Source organism: Hypanus sabinus, unplaced genomic scaffold (assembly GCF_030144855.1).
Source record: "Hypanus sabinus isolate sHypSab1 unplaced genomic scaffold, sHypSab1.hap1 scaffold_630, whole genome shotgun sequence".
In the NCBI taxonomy this organism is placed as follows: Eukaryota; Metazoa; Chordata; class Chondrichthyes; order Myliobatiformes; family Dasyatidae; genus Hypanus; species Hypanus sabinus.
In genome coordinates this window covers 145,391-167,549 of record NW_026781486.1, presented here as the reverse complement: position 1 = coordinate 167,549, position 22,159 = coordinate 145,391, and the positions used below count along the sequence as shown (strand labels likewise).

At 42.7% G+C, this 22,159-nt stretch overlaps 1 long non-coding RNA gene across 1 annotated transcript in view; it reads right to left on the bottom strand.

The window, feature by feature from the left end:
- Nucleotides 1–22,159, bottom strand: part of LOC132389697 (uncharacterized) — a 34,261-nt gene that overhangs the window by 5,659 nt on the left and 6,443 nt on the right. Inside the window, exon 2 of the long non-coding RNA XR_009510644.1 lies at nucleotides 1,416–1,580. This is a non-coding gene — a long non-coding RNA (uncharacterized LOC132389697). The remainder of the gene's footprint in view (nucleotides 1–1,415; nucleotides 1,581–22,159) is intronic.

Sequence of the window (22,159 nt, the reverse complement as noted above, 5' to 3'; positions counted from 1 at the left end):
GTATGTCCGAGGAGCTAACCTGGACCCAACATATTGATACAGCTGTAAAGAAGGTGTGACGGCGGCTATATTTCAATAGGAATTTGAGGAGATTTGGAATGTCACCAAAAATGCTATGCTTTCTTGGAAGCTTGACAAAATTTGAATTATTATCTGAAACATTGACAAATTTCTACAGATGTCTGTTAGAGAGTTTATTGACTGGTTTCATCTTGGCCTGATATGGAAGCATCAATGCCATTGTACGGAAAAGCCTGTAATATGTACTAAATATGGCCCAGTCCGTCATTGGTGAACATCATCCACCATTGAACACAGGAAAGTATTCGGCACCAGTTCTCACTATTTAATTTGACCAGACAGCTCCTCAGAAAATATTTCCAAAATTTCCGTCCACCTCCCACCCCACTTGTGCATCAATCAAAGTATCTTCTCGATGAATAAACCCTGAAGTATCATGGGAACATTTCCATTGCAAGACCAACACGATTTTCTATAACTGTCCGTGAGTAACTTCTCGTGGGAAATTGTAATTGACGTTGTTTTCAGCCCTGTTGGGGATGCCTGCCTCAAGTAACATTCATCTATTTTGTCTAGTCAAACCAATCTCCCATTCATTACTATTCCAGCCCATTAACTTCTGAAAATATATACTCATGATGGCAAATCGACTTTATTGCATATGGCATGACTTAAGGAAGAGCTAATGCATAATCTATATTCTGTGTGCTGTCTGTCCCTTCATCTTTGTGATGTTGCTGCATGCAAATTTTCCTTGGTACTGAATCCGCACCTCACTGAATTTATGATAATAAGAATAAACTCAATTTGACTTGGAAAAATTAATGTTTTTTTATTGCATTTCAGTATGTTCATTATATCAAAAAATAGATGTTTGACTTTAAATAAAATGTTGTTTGGAATATTAATGATCTGACACATTTGATTTAGTCAAAGCCCAAAGCATCATTGAGGATCCCTTGCACGTATCTCCCAATCTCTTTGACCTATAATCATCGGGAAGGAGGTACTGGAGCTTGAGGACTATGACTGCTAGACTGGGTAATAGCTTCTTTCATTAGGTTACAAAACCAATGAATGCCCTGCCACTCCCGACCTCTCATCACAAGACAGTGAGCTCTTTACTGTTAGTTGTTTTTTTAATGTGCTGCACACTGCATGCATTGTGAATTATATTTTATTCACTTATTTTTGACAATATTTAGTTTTATGTGCTTTGTGCGATCAATGTTCTGTGGTTGGAGCACGTTGTAGAGGGATGTTGTTTCGTTTGGTTGTATATCTGTGAAGAAAATTGAATTTGAACTTGAGTTCCTGAACCTGTTCAATTTTTGGGATTGCAGGCAATTTCAACAATGAACACTGTTAAAGAAGTGGAGGTAAGACAATCCTACCTGTGAAGAAATTCCCTCTGCATTACTGTTTAATCTGTGTTCAAAATGTCCGGTCATTTGAGCTTTGGAAAACTCAGTGTTAACAAGCAGCAGGAGAAACACCAGGACGACAAGTGTTTTTTGGAAGGCCATTATCTGGAGGAAGGTATCTCACTTTTGATAGCTCTGGTAAAGAGAAAAGAAGGACATTGAAAGCTTATGGTTATTGAAAGACCTAGATAGAGTTGAAGTAGAGAGGATGTATTTTGTGGTGGTGGAGTTTGGGACCAGACGGTACAGCCTTGGAGTAGAAGTATGTCCCTTTACAACAGGGATGAGGAGGGATTTCTCGAGCCAGAAGGTGGTGAATCTGTGGAATTGCTTGCCACAGACAGCTGTGAAGCTAAGTGATTGGGGATGTGTAAAGTGGAGATTGATAGATTATTCATTAGTATGTTTGTGAAAGGTTCCTGACCAGGGGAAGCAAATGGGGTTGAGAGGGATAATAAATCAGCCAAAATGGAATGGTGGGGCAAACCCTTTGGGTTTAAATGGCCTAATTCTGCTCCTATGACTTTTGGAAACTACAAATTGAGAGGTAGAATATTTCAGAAAACTGAGAATACAGGTAAAGTGAATACAGACATACTTCTATATGACAAGAATGACTTATCGTTGGATAGCTGGGACAGTAAATCAGATCAGTTTTAAAGGCAATACTGTATTTTTGTAGTTTAAGTTGTGTGTGTTCAACAATAGGCTATAGTATATCTGTGCTGAATTCAGTTCCCACATATTGTCTTGTACAATCAGATACCTGTCACTGAAGGTAATAGATTATCTGCAGAAGTACAGACTCTAGTAGCCTTGAAGACTACTTTAGAAGACCCTTCAATTGTACATAGAATAACATTAAAATTACTATTCTCTTCTTTAATCACAGAGAGTATGAATTTAGATTCCATTCCGTATGAGCTGCAAGTTCCTGTACTGCTGCCTTTGCTGAGCTGATTGTTTTCCATTTCCCTAAAGTTGTTTTTATGCTGAGTTCGTATCAGTGTCAAGTGTGACCAGGTGGTGTGATTCTTCCCTTGAGGCTATAGAATGGGTTCAAGGTCCAATCTTGTGAACAGTTCAAATTCTAGGATGCTATTTCAATGCAGCTCTGAAGCAATCCAGACAGAGATGTTAAAGCCTCTTGAGTGATTTCCATGTACCTTGGAAAAGATGGGCAAGTTCTCCCTGGTGTTCAGTCCTTGTCCTTTCTATCAGTGTCATTATCAAACACATTGTCGTAACATTGCTGCATGAGTGAGATTGGATGCTGTTTTTTCAATTTATCAGAAACTCTACTTCTAAAATACCTCAATGACAGAGAAATGGTTCAGGACAGCCCAATCAGAGCATAATACATTCAGTGGCCATTTTATTATGGACACCCGTACATCCCATTACACTTGTTAGTGCCGATATCTCATCATCCAAAATTTTCGATGTAACTTAATGCATAAAAGCATTCTGGAATGGTCAAGAGATTCATTTGCTGTTGAGACCAAACATCAGCATAGAAGAGAAATGACATCTTAGTGACCTTGACCATGGATTGATCACATGTGCCAGGCAGGGTGGTTTGAGAATCTCAGAACCTTCAGCGACTTTCATGTACAAGAGATTCCAGCGTTTAAAGATAAGTCATCTGATCTTTGGCAGTTCTATGGGTGAAAATATTTGTTTCTGTGATATGTCAGACTGTTTAAGGTGACAGAAAGGTGCTATTAACTCAAATTACGACATGCTAAATCAATGGTGTGCAGAAGAACATCTACATCTCATGAACATGGAATGTCGAAACTAATTTAACGTCATTGCTGCTTGTGTAGTTTAGGAGCCAACATGTTTAATGATATTGTGAGAGATTTAAAATTCTAATTGGAATCTTTACCTTGAGTTTAGAAATAGCAAGTTGTAAATTGCAAAGGATTTAACCAACAGCTACAAAGTAACAGTCAAACATGTCAGTTTGCTATGAAAATGCTTTGAGAACATAGAACAATGACGAGTACAGCACAGCACCAGGCCATTTGGGCCACAATGTTGTGATGAACTAGCTATAAAGCAAATCAAAAACACCCAAACACTAATCCTTCCTGCCTATACCATGTCCATACCCTCCATCTTCCTGCAATCCTCTATCAGATTACCCCTCAGCCTTTGGAGCTCCAGTGGAAACAACATTTTATTACTCCTCCTGTGATAGCACACACTCTCTAAATGAAGCAGCATCCTGGTAAACATATTCTTCACCCTCTCCAAAGCCTCCGCATCCTTCCAAGTGTGGGGCAACCAGAACTGTATGCAGTCATCCAGATGTGGCCCAACGAGAGTCTTACAAAGTAGGAACATGACTATTGAGCTAAATTATTTGAATAATAAATGCAAGCATGTTGTAAGCCTATTTCTAAACAACATACCAACTTGTGTAGCTACTTAGAACTAGCAATGAACTAGGATGCCATGATCTCTCTGCTCAACAACACCAAAGGACCTTGCCCATAACAGTGTTCTGTCTTGCGTTTGCCTTACTGAGGTGCAATTCGTCACATTTATCTGGGTCAATTTCCATTTGCCATTTCCCAGCCTATATCTGCAATTGATCTACATTTTGCTAAATTTATTGCCAGTTCTCCACACTATCCACAGCTCCATCAATTGTTTCATCATCTGCCAATTTACCAATGAAGCCATCTCCATTTAATGCTTGTCAATAATTATTTCAGAAAGACTCAGACAAATCAGATTTACCTGTAACGAAGAAATCTAAGTTGCTTTCGTTGACCTGCTGTATCAGATTTCGGTGGTTGTCCCCTATATATTGTGATTCAGGGAGGGGAACAACCTCAAATGGAGTATTTTGCAATGGCGCAAATATTTGGATAAACATGTTTGTGAAGATTAATCAATGCACTGTGACTATGAACAAACAGTTCATATCTTAGTGTATTCAAATGGGGATCTTATATACTCACTGTGCCTGGAGATGAAATCCACATATTTACAAAATCAAAGTGAACACTCTTACTGTTAGGAGAAGTAAGAACCAAGATGCACTTATACCTCATCCGTAGCATGGACTCTCAAATTGCACCGTCCACTGCAATCTTGGTCAGCAACCAATAATTTCCTATCTTTTTCCTTCCTGTGTTCCTCAGGAGTAGAGTGACATTTGTGATTTCCCGGTCACAGGGAGCAATTCCTGACTAATTATTCTTGCACTATGAATGCCTTCACAATCGCTTCAGCCTCTTTTTGCGAATCCGTGGTGTCTTGTCCATCCACCGTCAGGATTTACAACTCTCCAAGCAATATCTCCTTATTAAAAGTGATGATACTCAATGCCGCCCAGGCTTCAATTTCTAGCATCTCTTCATGACGGAAAACATTGGAGACTGACACAAAGTACGTGTACAGTTCTCTGCCGTTTCAGTGTATCTGACAACTTCTCCAGTGTCATTTCCCAGAGGTCCAATATCCATTCTACACTCTCTTTTACTGTTTATACATCTGTAAAAGTACTCTTTGTATCCTCTTTAATATTCACAAAAAGAATTAGGTTTAATATCACTGCTATATGTCTTGAAATTTGTTATGCTCGAGAAGTACATCGTAATACATTATAATAAAACCAGTAAATCACAGTGAGATTTCTATAAAAATAGTATAAAAAAGTTAAATAAGTAAGAAATCCGATGTCAGATGGGAAGAGGCTGTCGCTGAACCATTGAGTGTGTGCCTTCAGGCTCCTGTACCTCCTCCATGATGGTAGAAATGGGAAGAAGGCATGTCCTGGGTGGTGGCGGTCCCTCATGATGGATGCTGCCTTTTTGAGGCAGCGCTCGTCAGTGATGTCATGGATGCTATTATTTCATCCATACTTTTCCTTAATTCTATTGTAATTATTCAGCACATTATTCTACACCTTCTGCATTATTAATGTTTTACCTTATCCTACCTCATTACACTGTGTAACGATATGATTTGATTTGTCTCAAGGGTACACATGCAAAACATTCACTATTGCGGTACCTATGGCAATAATAAAAACATTCCAATTCCAATCTGTTGAACCGACTTCCCTGCTATTTAGTGAAATACAGTCCACAGCCCTAGTTATGTGATTTGTCAGGACTTCAGACCTAGCATGTTTCAGCTGGAACCTGTCCAATCAAATCATCTCCATCCTTCCCCAATAGTGGAAGCAAAGTACCATGAATCTAAGCACTCTTCTCTTCCTCCAGCCAGCCCTCCTGTCACCCGGAGCTATTGAATCGTCTTGACTTAAGGAGGGACAGCTGTCGCCTAATAGGGGGCAGGTGTTTATAAGGGACTCGCGGACTGAGCCTGGGTGTGGGTTGTCCTACTCCGAAGCCGGTTTTACCCGATCTGTACCTGGGCTGCCGGCTCTGAATTCTGCTCTTTCCCTGGTTGCCGGCCTGCTCGGAATCCTGTTTTGCCCTGGTTGCCGGCCTCTTCTGCATCTGTTCTGTCCGGTTGGTCTTGTTCCACTGCTTCTCTCCTGTGCGCTGGTCCCGCTGTTCCGCCTTAGTCGCCTTGCCTGCGCTGTCACGCTGTCGGTTGCCCTTCCCAATAAACCGGTGTATCATGGTAGCCCTACTGCTCTCCCTGGACCCAACTTTCTTCTGATTCCTTGCCTTCCTCGGGCAGGACTGGCTGGACTGCCGCTGCCCGGTGGGGATTCTGCCCTTTCCACCCATTACTCACTAAGGGTTGTGCCCCGCACCTGCCCAGGTGTCCGCTCCTTGCAGATGCCTCCGTGTTTTTAGCCTGGGAGGTGGCCCTGCCCGGGATCCATGCGGCCCGCCACGAGCTCTGGGATCCTCCTGCCCTATCACGAAATCGGGGATCCAGCCCCGCCTGCATAAGCCCCTGCATGCCATGGCATCCCCATCCTGTCCTACCCCTAGTACTTCAGTGCCTGCGTTCTGCATTTGGGTCCAATCCTGTCCCCGTCCTGACAAGCTCCTGGAGACTTGATACTATCAAAAGGCTTGTCAGGAGGCAGATAAGAGTCAGGAGTCTAGATGTAGGGATGAGAGTGAAGAAAAACCAGAATGGGTAAGGATGGGATTTCTCTATTAGGTCTCCAGATAGAGTTTGAATAACCAACAGACTTATGATCTGTTATGGCTTCTGTCACATGAAGTGGATGCTTTTCACTGGGTACTGTAAAACAAATGGAAAGTTAAAAACAGTATATTCCCTGAATGGATGGTTACGTACTCGTGACATGACAGTGGTGCCCTTGTCACTTGACAGGGGTTGAAGCTGTACTGGACTTGAGGTAATGGTCTTGTGATGGTGAAATAACGTCAGTTTCCCACCAGTAGAGATCATGTGACAGTTTTTTTTTTAACTGGTTATAAAAGGAAGACTCCACCCTGTGAGGAGGGACAGCTCGTGGCTGGATTTGTCAAGTTGATTTCATGCCACTGCGTGATTTAATGGGATGACGCAGTTTAGCTGAAGGGTGAAGTTTTATCAAATGCCAAAAGTTTAAAAGATCATTGCCAGCAGGTTCTTGAAATACTGCTAGTTCCGAAATCAGTGGAGAGTGAAGATCGAAGATCGAGGAGGATCTACTTCGACGGTGAAACGGGTTCGACCTTATTTAATCCTTATTCGAAAGGATTTCGTGGACTGTTCACGTGTTAATCTCTGCGGGAAAGCAGGAGATTGAGGACAGTGCGATAAAGGAAAGGTCAGTGCCTTTAAGCCGTTCCGTTTTGAAATTCGTCGTGGGAGAAGTTCGACATCGGGTATCGAGGTGAAGCGACGTGAAAGAAAATTTAAATAGTCTTATAAAGTCTCTCCTTTTAGCTGAACTGTGAGCACATCGAACTTTTGGCAATACTACTTTAAAGAACTGTTTTTGCAATATCGCTTTAAGGACTGTTTGAGCTGCCGCACAACAGCTGTTTCCGGTTACGTTAGTGTTTGGTTACTTTTGGGGGGTTTGTTTTCTGTGTTTAATAAACGTGTTATTTGTTATACAGAACCCCTTGCCGAACTCATATATTCATTGTTGCCGGAATATGTAACAGGATGACATCAGCTTTTCTGTCAATGCAGAAGCATCTCACCCACTTCCACGTAGCAAATCAGTGGTCAGCACTTTACACCACTTAATATCTTTGAATCCAAACCCCAGCTCCTGAAGGGAAAAAGGTAGGTCATCAGGCATCGTGAATAAATTATTGAGATTTATTTCTCGTCAGCTGAGGAATACTATGTTACCCTGCAGACTTTGTATGAATTGAACGAGCTGGTCTTTGTGCAACAGATGTCAAGTCTGATCTCTAATTGCGACTAATACGTATCCGTGGAGGGAAATCCCCATAACTGGACAACTGTAAATCCTGCATTGGACTCAGCCGACGGCCCCTGTGCTCCACCATAGACTTTCCATAGAGTCCAAAAAGAGAGAGTGACATTCCACAGATCTTCCCAGTTCACAAGCTGGGAAATCCCCTGGCTAAATTCATCTCAGATTTACTAAGTACAAACTAAGTTAATAGACATGTTTATACCATTTAGAAGACATTTGGACATGTGCATTGATTAGAAAGGTTTAGAGGGTCATTGAGGGCAAATAAGAAGCTCATTCAGGTAACTTGCTCAGAGTGGATGTGTTTGGCTGAAGTGCCTGTTTTCTGTGCAGTATATTTCTCCAAATCTATTTTATTAAGTAGTTCAGATTATTTTCTTTTTGTAATAGTGGACATGTGTTTTCAGCCGATGAATCTTTAACACTGAGTTTGTGGAAAAAGCTCCTCACTGATTGCCGATGTCAGCAGAGCAGCAGCTCGCTCTGGAACTGGCCCTGTGCTCTTCGAGTCCAGCTGATGTGCAGTCAGCTGGCAAACCAGTGCAGAGGATCAATTGACAAACTGATCTACTGTCACTAGTGCTTCCAGCTCCCCTGTAAGCTGACTCCGTTATCGAGTGTGACTTTATATATAGTAAGCAGCACTCAGCTTTCGGGCTGGCATGGACTGGCGTTATGAAGTGTCTGTGTGCCAAGATGGAAACATACCCAGATGAATTGTCGTAGGCCATGCTGAGCAGGTTCTCCAGAGAACAATTGTAGTAAGAGGACAGCTTGCATAATGTAGATTTTGAGTGAATGATGAGTGATAATCTCAAACACTTTAGAATCTCAGTGTTTCCTGTGGGACTACTAAACCTGTTCCACTGTCCAGCAGAGATCAGAGGCTGGTCACTGTCTGAACTTGATAGATTCATGGTGTTCTTTGCCTTACATCCACATCAGGTTTAAAAATGTTACTGGTGTTTATCTGCTGCACCTATATTTCCAGTACGCTCATCGCTACCCTTTCAGTGACAGATCTGAATGCCACTCGTATTGACCCAGACATTTACATTCGGACCTAAAATATCCTCTTCTACACCTCACCAATTGTTCACTTACATCGAAACTGTGCATCGTATTCCAATATATTTTATGTGCAGTCGTAAAAAATACAAATTGATCAATGTATATTTCACCCTTTGTGTGTTCTACTGGTGCCTGTCGAACATGTGGCCTTGCTTATCTTGTTGCTGCTCAGTTCTGTTATTCAGCTGATGGAAGACTGACGTATCATAGAGGAAGAAAGATGAACTTAGAGAAATGGAGACTGCAAGAACTGCTTCTGTTCTCAGCCATTCTCCATGACAACAAAAATTCTGGACTGGCTGGTTGACAGGACACGCTCAAGGAACAAAGACAGAATGAATGTTAACAACGTTTGAGGGCAGCATTAGTGAAATAACAAAGTTGAATTTGTTCAGGTCTCGTACCACACATCCGCCAATCTCTTTGACACCCACAATCTTTAGGAATTAAATGCTGGAGCATCAGACTGCCGACTGGGTAACAGCTTCTTCCCTCAGGCTGAGAACCTAATAAATATCCTCGCACCACCAAGGTCTCATCACGAGCAATGTGAGCTGTTTATTGTTTACTGTTTACTCTTTACAATTCACCCGTGCTCCCCACTGCATGTATTGTGAATTTTATTTTAGCCATTTATTTGTGATAATGGTGTGTTTTATGTGCTGTGCTTTGTGGGTATATGTTTTCTGAGTGCACCATGGTTTGGAGGAACATTTCTTTATTTGGTTGTCTGTACTTGAACTTGAGTTACTGAACCTGTTGAGCTGGTGTATTTATCGGTGCAGGTTAACAATGCACAAATTACAGAAGTGGAGGAAAGTCAAATTCACCTGTGCAGACTGAGGTAGATCCACTTTGCCTCTGATACTTTTGAGTATAAATTGGGCTCTGGAAAAATCAGGGTTAACAAACAGAGGCCAAGTGTATTTTGAAAAGGCATTTACCTTTAGGAAGAGATCTCACTGTTCATGGCTTTGGGAGAAATTCATTGAAACAGGCGGGTTTGTGGATCTTGGATATGAAGTAGAAATGTTGGTTATGGGGTTAGGGTACTATTATGTTGGTGGCAGTCTAACATGTCTGGTGCTATGAAAATGCTTTGAAAACAATGCAGAGTACTGTTGGGGGGAGACAGTCTATGGGGGAAGCAACTATGGTGGCACTTCTGACACAGAGTCTGCCCCTGTGACTCAGATGACCGGGACATCAAAGATGCAATAATAACAGGGTTGACTTAGTGGGCGATTTTAATTTCCCAAATATTAATTAGCATCTCCATCGAGCAATGGGTTTAGATGGAGTGGCATTGTTAGGTGGGTTCAGGAAAGTTTCTTGCCAAAATATGACGATAAGCCTACATGAGGAGAGGCTGTACTTGATCGAGTATTGGGAAATGAGCCTAGTCAGGTGTCAGGTCTCTCAGTGGTAGAGCATTTTGGAGATAGAGATCACAATTCTATCTCCTTTACCATGACATTGGAGAGGGATAGGAACAGATAAGTTAGGAAAACGTTTAATAAGAGTAGGGGGAAATATCATGCTGTCCGGTAGGAACGTGGAAGCTTGAATTGGGAGCAGATGTTATCAGGAAATGTATGGCAGAAATGTGGTAAATGTTCAGTGGATGTTTGTGTGGATTCCTGAAGAGATGTGTTCTAATGAGACAGGGAGAGGATCGTACGGGACAGGAACCATGGGGTACAAATGCTGTTGTAAATCTAATCAAGAGGAGAGCAAAAGCTCATGAAAGGTGGGAAAGACTAGATAATGATTGAGATCTAGAAGATTGAGGCCAGAAGCGGCCAGGTGAAGGATTGATGAGCAGGATAAAGGAAAACCCCAAGGCATTCTACAATGACAGGAATAGCAAGGGGATAAGACGTGAGAGAATAGGACCAATAAAGAGTGCCGGGGGATACGTGTGAATGGAACACAGGCGACTGTGGAAGGCGAGTGGTGGAGCCCATGGCAATGATATTTGCTTCATGAATGGGGACAGAAGTAGTTCCGGAGGATTGGAGTGTTGCAGATCTTGTTCCATTATTCAACAAAGGAAGTAGAGTTAGCCCAGGAAATTGAAGACCAGTGAGTCTTACTTCAGTTGATGGTTAGTACTTTGGTGTAGAGATCCCGTGAGGTCGAATTTATAAACACATGGAGAGGTATAATATGATTATAAATTAAAAGCATGGCTTTGTCAAAGAAGGTTGTGCCTTACGAGTCTGATTGAATTTTTTGAGGATGTAACTAAATATATTGATGAAGGTAGAGCGGAAAACGTAGTGTATATGGACTTTAGTAATGCAATTCATATGATATCCCATGGAAAGCTTATGGAGAAACTAAGCAGGCATGGGATCCAAGGGAAATTGCTTTGAGCATCCAGAACTAGCTTGCCCACAGGTGGAAAAGTGTGATTTTAAACGGGTCATATTCTGCATAGAGGTCGGCGACCAGTGGTGTGCCTCAGGGACCTGTTCTGGACGCCTTTCTCATTCTGATTTTTATAAATGGTCTACATGAGGAAGTGGAAGAGGATTTAGTAAATTTGCTGATGTCACAGAGGTTGGGGGTGTTGTGGATAGTGTGGAAAGCTGTCAGATTTCACAGCAGAACATTGATATGGTGCAAAACTGGGCTGAGAGTTGGCAGATGGAGTTCAACAAAGATAATGTGAGGTGGTTCATTTTGGTAGGTGAATTATGATGTCAGAATATAGTATTAATAGTAAAATTTTGGCAGTGTGGAGGAACAGAGGGATCTTGGGGTCCAAGTCCATAAGACACTCAAAGCTGCTGTTCAGGTTGACTGTAGTTGATGAGACATACGGTGCATTGTCCTTCACCAACTGTGGGATTGAGATCAAGAGCCGAGAGGTTAATATTGCAGCTATATAGTACCCCTGTCAGACCCCACTTGGAATACTGTGTCCAGTTCTGGTCGCTGTACAAAAGGAAGAATGTGGAGACTACAGAGAGGGTGCAGAGGAGATTTACGAGGATGGTCCCGGTAGTGAGGAGCATGCCCATTGAGAATAGATTGAATGATCTTGTCCTTTTCTTCTCAGAGCAACGAAGGATGAGTGTTGACATAATAGAGGTGTATAAGATGATCAGGGGCATTGTTTGTGCAGATAGTCAGAGGTCTTATCCCAGGGCTGAAAAGGCTAATGTGTGAGGGCACATTTTGAAGGTGTTTGGAAGTAGATACAGAGGAGATGTCAGGGGTAAGTATTTTAAGCGGTGAGTGATGAGATGGTGGAATGGTGCAGGAGGATACAATAGGGTATTTGAAGAGACTCCTGGGATGGAACATGGAGTTTAGAAAAAAATAGAGGGCTATGTGTAATCCGGGGTAAATTCGAAATTCAAAAAAATGTTCGGTAAACCATTGTGGGCCAAAGGACCTGCATTGTGCAGGAAGTTTTCCATGTTCTATGTTCTAAATGCTCTTCATATTACAAGACATTCAATCCTCGGTTTTATATTCTGATTCTCTTGAAATAAAATTTTACACGGCATTTACCTTCCTGACCACAGAATCAACCAACAAATTAAGTTTTCAAATGCTGCACAGGAATCCCAAATGCTTTTGCACTTCAGATTTTTATGATTTATTTCCATTTAGAAAGCAGTAAAACTTTTATTTCTTCTAACAAAGTTTACAACCATAAACCTCTCAACATTGGATTCATCTGCCACTTATTTGACCATTCCCTTAATGTATCGAATTCTTCTGTATCTTCCCTATTCTTTCAAATCTACCTGCCGATTCACTTATCTTTGTATCGTCTGCAAACTTTGCAACAAGGCCATCAATTCCATCAGGTCCATCAATCCCATCATTCAAATCATTCTCATATAATAAAAAAAAATTGGTCACAACACAAAGCCATGAGGAACACCAATAGTCAGGGTAATGAATCAGAAAAGGATCCCATTCTCCCCGCTCTTTTCCTCCTGCTAAGCAGCACTTCTTGAATCCGTGCGGGTATCTTTTCAATAATACCATGGGTTTATAGTTTATTAAACAGCCTTATGTGTGGCAGCTTGTGAAAAGCCTTCTGAAAATCTATGTCCACAACATCAACGTATCTACATCGACACAACATCAACATATTTGTCTATCTTATTTTTTTCTTTCATCAAAGAATTCCAACAGATTAGTCAGGCAAGGTTTTCTCAAGGAAACCATGCCTCCGACAAGCTATTCGTGCCTCCCAGAATCCCTAAACCACATCCTTTACAATCAACTCCAACATCGTCCCTACCACTAAAGTCTGATTATCTGGCCCCTTGTTTGCTATCTTCTGCCTTTCACATTTCTTAAAGAGTGGGGCGACTGGGACGTTCCGGAGTTTGGAGAACAATTCCAGTCCCATCATGCTCGAGTCTCTTTACATCCACTGAGTGGAAAGCTTGGGATATTCCCGACTGATCGAGTTTCTTTTCACGGTTCAAAGACCGATAGGCTTGGGAATTGATCATTACAAATTGTCCTGTGATTACACAGCTTGTACCTTGGTTTACTAGGTGGCGCAGCTTGAGGGGATGGAAGTCCTTGTTCCATCTTGCATCTCAATAAATAAGTAAATAATAGATTTGGGGCATCACATCTGAACTGCGGAGGAATTGGGGGTGGGCGAAAAAAAATGATCAGTGGTCCTGGTCCAGGTGAGTCCAGCAAATAGGATAACCACTGAAAAGTGACTGCTAAGCAGCTGAGAAATAAATATAGGAATCAGAATCAAAAGGTTAATATACTCTGCATTGTTATGTAAAGTGCGTGCGCTTGTTACAGGATCAATTAGATTAGGGAGTTAAAAGTGTGCCTCAAAGACTGGAGGAAGATTGTTGATATTCATGATACTTTGGTCCCACTTTTGGGGAGGAATGGAGATGATTTGATTGGACAGGGTACAGCTGAATCATGATCGGACTGAGGTCCTGACAAGTCACATAACTACGGCTATAGACAGTCTTTCACTAAATTGCAGGGAAATGGGTTCAACAGATTGGAAATGTTATGGATGATGTTTAAGTGTATCTTGTTTCTCACTTCTTCTGGCAGCAATAGTGTTAACTTTGATGTCTAAATATGTGGATTTGATCCCAGGGACAGTGAGGACATACGACCCCCAACTGACGACACTGAGTCAGGACCTGTTTGTTCATGGTCACCTTCAATTGATTATTCTTGGCAAACTTGTTTATCCAAATAGAAGCTATTTACATAGAGCTTGATAAGGGTAGGCAGTGCATGTATCTACATTGATTTTACTCAGGCGCTGGGCAAAGTCTTTTTGGATGGTAATCCGGAAAATTCAGATGCATGTGGTTGGCAGGGAATTGGCTGTTTGGAGTCAGTACTGGCTTTCGCATAAGAGACAGGAGGAGTGGTTGAAGGAAAACATTGGAGCTGGAGGTCTTCGATTAGTGGAGTTTCACAGCGATCTATTATGGGCCCTCTGCTGCTTGTAATGTCTCTAGATGTCCTGGATGAAGATGTAGATGGATTCGTTAATAAATTAGCAGATGATACCAGGATTGACGGAGCTGTGGATAGTACAAGGGAGTGGCAATAAATACAACAAAATATAGATCAGTTGCAGATATAGGCTGAGAAATGGCAGATGGAATTTGACCCAGAGAAATGTGAGGAACTGCAACTCTGCAGGGCAAATGCAAAGAGACAGAACTCTGTTATGGACAAGGTCTTTTAGAGTGTTGCTGAGCAGAGATCATGGCATCCCCATTCATTGCTAATTGAATGTAGCTACACAGGTTGATATGTTGCTTCAGAGAAGCTTACAGAATGCTTTCATTTATTTGTCCAGGTACTGAGTTCAAAATTCATGTTCCAACTTGGTAAAACTCTCGTTGGGCCACGTCAGGATCACTGCATAAAGTTCCGGTGGCCCCACACTTGGAAGGATGTGGAGGCTCAGTAGAGGGTGCAGAGTATGTTTACCAGGATGCTGCCTCAGTTAAAGGGTGTGTACTATCACAAGAGGGGTAATAAAATAGTTGTTTTCACTGCAACTCCAGAGACTGAGAGGTGATCTGATGCAGGAAGATGGAGGGATTTGGACATGGTGTAGGTAGGAGGGATTAGTGGGTTTGGTTTACCAATGACGGACTGGGCCATATTTACTACTACTGACAGGCTTTTCCGTACAATGGCATTGATGCTTCCATATCAGGCCACGAGAAAACCAGTCAATATACTCTCTAACATACAACTGTGGAAATTTGTAAATGTTTCAGCTAACATGTCAAATTTTGTCAAGCTTCCAAGAAAGTATAGCGTTTTTGGTGACATTCAAAATCTACTCAAATTTCTATTGAAATATAGCCGCCGAAATACCTTCTTTACAACAGCATAAATATGTTGGGTCCAGGTTAGGTCCTCGGATATTTTCACACCCAGGAACTTACCTCCCTCATTTAATTTCTGATCCCTCCATGAGGATTGGCGTGTGTTATTCTCTCAACTATTTTCTGTCACCTGTCCTCATACCTGAACCCTTTTCAGTGCAACAGCACTCCAGAAAGCATGCTGTGGAATTCTTCCATGGGCAACAAAGTCAATAGTCTGAGATAACGGAGCTGCAAGCTGAATTCACTGTTCTTTGTTTCTTGTCAATTCACAGGAAAATATGTGCGAAAGTCTGAGATGCATATTCCCACATAGCTGTCCAGAACACAGCATGCAACCGTTTGGTAAGTAAAGATCTGTTAAGAGCTCGTAAGAACAATGCATTCCAGTCATCCACAACTCTCTGAGTCAAAAGCCTACCTCTCATGTGCCCCTTGAACCCATGCCTTCTCACTCTAGATGCCTGCCCTTTGGTATTTGACATTTCAACCACGGGAAACAGATACTCCCTGTCTAATCTATCTGTCCCTCTTTTAATCTTATAAACTTTTATCTGATCCCGCCTCAGTCTCTGGTGTTCCAGAGAAAACATTTCAGCTTCCTTTCCAATTGTATCCAGTCTCAATTGTAAGCCAAGCTGATGCTAAGGAAATACACCTCCAGAAATATGATTTTGATTTCTGCAATGAGTATGTGTGTGTATGGCAAATATCCATCAGCATTTCCTGATGAATGATTCAGAGCACACGACTAATGATAAGAGGATGTTCATCATGACATTGGAGTTGTTTCCTTCTGTGTAATAAAGTACTTCAATTTGCTGCATCCGACTACCACTTCTGAGCTGTTATAATTTGAGAATGAAAAATGCTAAAAGTCCAAGTGCAACTATTATATTTATATTTTCTGCCAATTACACTACTGACAGTTAGGGCAGAAATAAATGTCTTCCTTCTCTGGCCGTGGTCAGGGCTTTCTTCACCATGTCAGTAGCTTCCTCTTGGGTTTCAGTGCAGTCCAGTACACATCCCACGTGGAGACTGAGGAGAAGCCTTACACTCAGATCTAGAATAATTCTTCATTGCTGTTTCTGGAGCAGTTTGGTCTTACCAGTCAGAGTTGTTATCCCTTGGCTGAACGCCCAGACCCGTGGACCTCTCTTAGCCTGGCCTCTACTTATTGACCTATTTGGTACGGCTGATACTGCCGAGAGCCAAAGCGGAAGCCCCTGTCTCCAGACAACATAGAACTCGGGGTTATTGAGGCACAATGGCCTCCAAACCTAAAGCTTGTGGTCCTCTTTCAGGCCTTTATTTTTTGCTATCCCTTATTTTAAGCATTGACACAATTTAACATTCATCATAAACCACTTCCTCCTGTATCCAAACCTTTATGAATCAGGTTTTCTATCCGATTCAATGTTAAATGTTTATTTTATAACATTTTTATGGCTCCAAGCTTTCAGTAACAAATGAATATTGCTGACCTTGTATTGTAGATTGGGAATTGCACAGAGGGTTAGGATCACCTAAAGTCTGGATGGTGACAATCTTCAATCTTCCACGACTCTTCAGTCAGTGATAAATGGATGCTTTAGTTGTGTCAAAATAATTCGTCATCGGCTAAGCACTATCTCTGAGCTTAGTCTATTTATTTACTCGTTGAATAATTCACGTCTTCCTGTTGGAATTCTTTGAGGAGAATACAAGTAGGATAGATAAATGGGATGCAGCGGATTTTGTTTATCTGGACGTCAGGAAGGCCTTTGACAAGTTACCACACAGATGGCTGATTACAAAAGTAAGAGCCCATGATATTACTAGAATGTTATTAACATGGTCAGGTCATTGGCTGATTGGTAAGAGGCAGCAATTGGGAATAAAATGCTCCTTTTCCGGTTACCTGCCAGTGGCCAGTGGTGTTCCACAGTGGTCGGTGTTGGGATCACTTCTTTTTTTTTGCTGTATATAATGACTTATATGATAGAATAGATGGCTGTGTTGCCAAGTTTCAGATGTTAGAAAGATTCGTGGAAGGGCATGTAGTGTTGAGGAAACAGGTAGAATAGGAACATACAGAACGTAGAATTGCAACAGCACAATACAGGCTTCTTGGTCCACAAAGCTATGTCAAATATGTCCTTTCTTTAGAACTTTTGCATTATGCCGATGACCTTTTGCTTTAAATTTCTAATGTTAAGACTTCATTACCTTTCGTACTTCCTTCATTCTCCTGTTTTTGCCAGTTTTCAGGACATAAAATAAATTTTCATAAGAATGAAAATTTTCCTTTGAATAATTTGGTATCAATTAATAGCAACCTTACTTTTAAAATTGTAAGAAATCAATGTAAACACAAGGAAATCTGCAGATGCTGCTAATTCGAGAAACACACACAAGATGAAGGTGGAACGCAGCAGGCCAGGCAGCATGTATAGAAAGAAGCATTGTCGATGTTTCGGGCCGAGACCATTCGTCAGGACTAACTGAAAGAAAAGATAGAGATTTGAAAATAGGAGGTGGAGGGGGAAATGCAAAAATATAAGAAAAGACCTGAGCGCGTGGGTTGAAGCAAAAAGCTAGAGAGTTGATTGGCAAAAGGGATACAGGGCTGGAGAAGGGAAAGGAACATGGGACGGGAGGCCTAGGGAGAAAGAAAGGTGGAGAGGAACACCAGAGTGAGATGGAGAACAGGCAGCGTGATGGACAGAGAGAGAACAAAAAGTGGCGGGGGGGGGGAAATAACTAAATCAGGGCTAGGGTAAGAAGGCGAGGGGCATTAACGAAAGTTAGAGAAGTCAATGTTCATGCCATCAGGTTGGATGCTGCCCAGACGGTATATAGAAAAAGGAAGACATCTCCTTCGTCCTGGAATGAAAAGCCTCATCCCAAGAGCAGATGCGGCGGAGACGCAGGAATTGCGAAGAGGGGATGACATTTTTGCAAGAGACATAGTGGGAATACAAATAGTCCAGGTAGCTGTGAGATTCAGTCGGCTTATAGAAGATATGTGTAGATAAGCCGTCTCCAGAGATGGAGACAGGTAGATCAAGAAAGGGGAGGGAGGTGTCGGAAATGGACCAGGTAAATTTGAGAACAGGATGGAAGTTGGAGGGAAAGTTAATGAAATCAACGTGTTCAGCATGCGTGCAGAAAACAGCACCAATGCAGTCGTCGATGTAGCGAAGGAAAAGAGGGGGGCAGATACTCGTATAGGCTTGGAACATGGACTGCTCCACAAAGCCAACAGAAAGGCTGACGTAGATGGGACCCATGCGGGTGCCCCTGGCTGCACCTTTGGTATGGAGGAAGTGGGAGGAGCCAAAGGACAAATTATTGAAAGTGAGAACGAATTCCTCTAGACGGAGGTGAGTGGTGATAGACGGGAATTGGTTTGGTCTGGAATCCAAAAATAATCGGAGAGCTTTAAGACCTTCTTGGTGGGGGATGGAGGTATATAGGGACTGCACATCTATGGCGAAAATAAAGCAGTGGGGGGCAATAGAACTAAAAATCACCGAAAAAATTCAGAACATGAGAAGTGTCACGAACATAGGTGGGAAGGGATTGAACAAGGTTGGATAAAACAGTGTCAGGATACGCAGAAATGAGTCCGGTCGGGCAGAAGCAAGCTGAGACAATAGGTCTACCTGGACAGGCAGGTTTGTGCATCTTGTGCAGGAGGCTGAGACGGGAAGTACGGGGTGTGGGAACTATGAGATTGGTGGCAGGGGATGGGAGCTCCCCTGAGCTGACAAGGTTGGTGATGGTTTGGGAGACAGTGGCCTGGTGCTCCTTAGTAGGGTCATGATCGAGGTGTAAGTAAGAGGAGGTATCAGTGAGTTGTCGCTGTGCCTCGGCCATGTAGAAGTCAGTACACAAGGCCACGACAGCGCCCCCTTATCAGCGGGTTTGATACTGAGTTTGGGGTTGGAGCGGAGAGCAGAGCTTTCGGAAGAAGTGAGGTTGGAAGTGGAACAAGTGGAAGTCCAGATGGTTGATGTTCCGTCAGCAGCTAGCAATAAAGAGATCCAGAGCAGGCAGAAGACCAGAGCGGGGTGTTGATGAAGAGGAGTTTGGTTGAAGACGGGTCATCGGTGGGGGTGGGAGTCCTTGCCGAAGAATTAGGCTCGTAGACGGAGCCGGCGGAAGAAAAGTTCAGCATCATGGCGTACGTCGAACTCGCTGAGGTGTGGGCGAAGGAGCACAAAGATGAGGTCTTTACTGAGGACAGAGCACTCTGCCTCAGGGAGTTGAATGTCGGAGGGGATGGTAAATTCCCGGCACGATTGAGAGATAAGATCACAGGGGAGAGGCTGGTGAAGTCGGTGGAGAGGGGAGGATTAGGGTGAGAGGAAGGTGGAGCCTCTGAGGGTCCAGGAGCTGACGATGGGATTGAGGGAGAGGAGAATGCAGAGTGGTGCTTGGGGAAGGTCAGACAGGAGTCACAACCGCTGCACGTGAAGACCCGGCCTGGTGTTCAAGGCTGGAGTCGCAGTTGGGGTCTGCGCAATTGCGTTGAAGGTGTCCATGGTCGTTGGAACTGGCATTGATGATGCTGGAGTCCGGGTTTTGAATATGCCCTGGGTTGCTGTGGCAGCCGAGATCGACGGCGGGGCCATTCCATGGTCTTTGGAACCAGCATTGATGGTGCTGGAGTCCGGATTTTGAATATGCCCTGGGTTGCTGTGGCAGCCGAGATCGACGGGGGGCCATTACATGGTCTTTTGAACCAGTATTGATGGTGCTGGAGTCCGGGTATGAGAGAGTGTGAGATGTTTGAGAGAGCCATGGTTTTCAAGGGACATTGGAAGATTATTTCGAAAAAGAGAAAGATCTATAATAAATATAGGCAGCATGGTGTAAATGACGTGTTTGAGGAATATAAAGAATATAAATAAATTTTCTTAAGGAAGAAAATAGAAACGCTAAAAGAAGATACGAGGTTGCTTTGGCAAGTATGGTGAAAATAAATCCTAAAGGTTTCTACAGTTATATCAATAGCAAAAGGATAGTAAGGGAGAAAATTGGTCCCTTAGAGAATCAGAGTGGACAGCTATATGTGGAGCCAAAAGAGATGGGGTCGATTTTGAACAATTTATTTTCTTCGGTATTCAATAAGGAGAAGTAAATTGTATCGTGTAAGATAAGGGAAACAAGTATGGTAGTTGTGGAAACTATGATGAGTAAAAAAGAGGAAGTACTGGCGCTTTTAACGAATATAAAATGGCAAAAGCCTTTGGGTCCTGACAGGATTTTCCCTTGGACCTTGAGGGAAGTTAGTGTAGATACAGCTAGGGCTGTGACAGAAATAGATCAAATGTCATTAGAGACGGTCATCCCTACTTCGAGACACACCGCTAATTCTGCGACACCTCTGGTGCCTGACTGCATCGGTCTCGACCATTGCTCTGGATTCATCAGCTGCGTGGAGAGCATTCACCCCTGCATGGGCAACAGCTTGCTTTATGTATCGTACTACCCTGACTTGCATATTGACTTTCATCCGCGAAGGTACAATATCCATGGTCGAACCTGACGAGCGGAGGGCCATCAACAGCATGTCTGACTATGGCCCCCTCTCCTGCTGCGATGAGGCCAAGTATATGTTGAATGAGCAACGACTCATATTCCGATTGTGTAGCCTCCAATCTCGACGGCATGAACATTGATTTCTTCAAATTCAAGAAATGAATATCCTGTGCTTCTTCCGCCCACTCCACCTCAGCGTTCCTTCGGATCCCCCCGCCCCATTCTGGTGGCTTTTTACTCCTTCACTTCCCCTCACGCACCGCCATGACCTCCTCATCAATTCTGTCTGGCTCTCCATCTCTTTTGTGTAATCCCGTGGTCCTGCGTCTCTCCTGTTAGATTCCTTTCTCTTCATCTCTTTGCCTTTTCTGCCTGTCACTCAGCTCTTCACATAATCGTTCCTCCAGAAACCAGACCCCTCCCGCACTCACTTGTCCTTCTACTCCTCCCCCATCACCTAATTCTGGCTTTTGTCTCTTTCTCTTTAATCAGAATGAAGGTTCCCAGCCCGAGCTGTCGACTGGTTGCTGAGTTCCTCCAACATTCTCTGTGTGTTTGCTTCTGTTTGTTTATTGATTAAAATAATCAGACTGGTTCAGTGGAAGAGGAATTTGTGGAATGGTCAGAGACAGTTTCATACAGTAGTTTATTTACCCAGGAACATGCCATTTCAGTTGTAATCTGTGTAAAGAGGTGGTATTACAGAGAGTTCTTGCGGTGAAGGATCCTGAATATGAGCAGTGGCAGATGTTTAAGGAGAAGGTTCGTTAGAGCCGACATTTATCCCGATCAGACAGAGGAATCACAGGGAGCAAACAACAGTCTGTGGTTAAAAGAGTTCAAGGTAAATATTAACTCAGAGAACAAACAAAGAGGCAACGACAGGGTGGACAAAACAGTCGGGATTTTTCCAGTAACTCATGATGAGACAAAAGATAAAAATATCAAGGAAAAACAGATTAGTTAACTCAATAATTTCCATTAGTGTTTTCAGTGGGGACACAGCAAACATCCTACAGATATCTAACGGTGACATTTCAATGCTGTGCCATAATGTGTAGCAATCACCATCAGGGGTGATAAACTAATGGGACTAAAAGCAAAAATATCCAGTTCCCAACGACCTGCACCAGACGGTTTCACAGGAAGGCTGGAGAGAAAGTAGAGACATTGGAATCTGTCAAAAATCACTGTTACAGAAAGGTCCCAGTGGAGCTGAAAACCATTGCTGAAGGGTGGAAGAGAAAGGAAAACAAAGTAGGTAACTGTACTGGAGTCTATAATCTGTGAAGAAATGACAAGTCATTTAGAAAAGTTTAATGTCATTGAACTAAACCAAGAGGGTTTACAGTCAGATTCACACAGCACAGAAACAAGTCTTC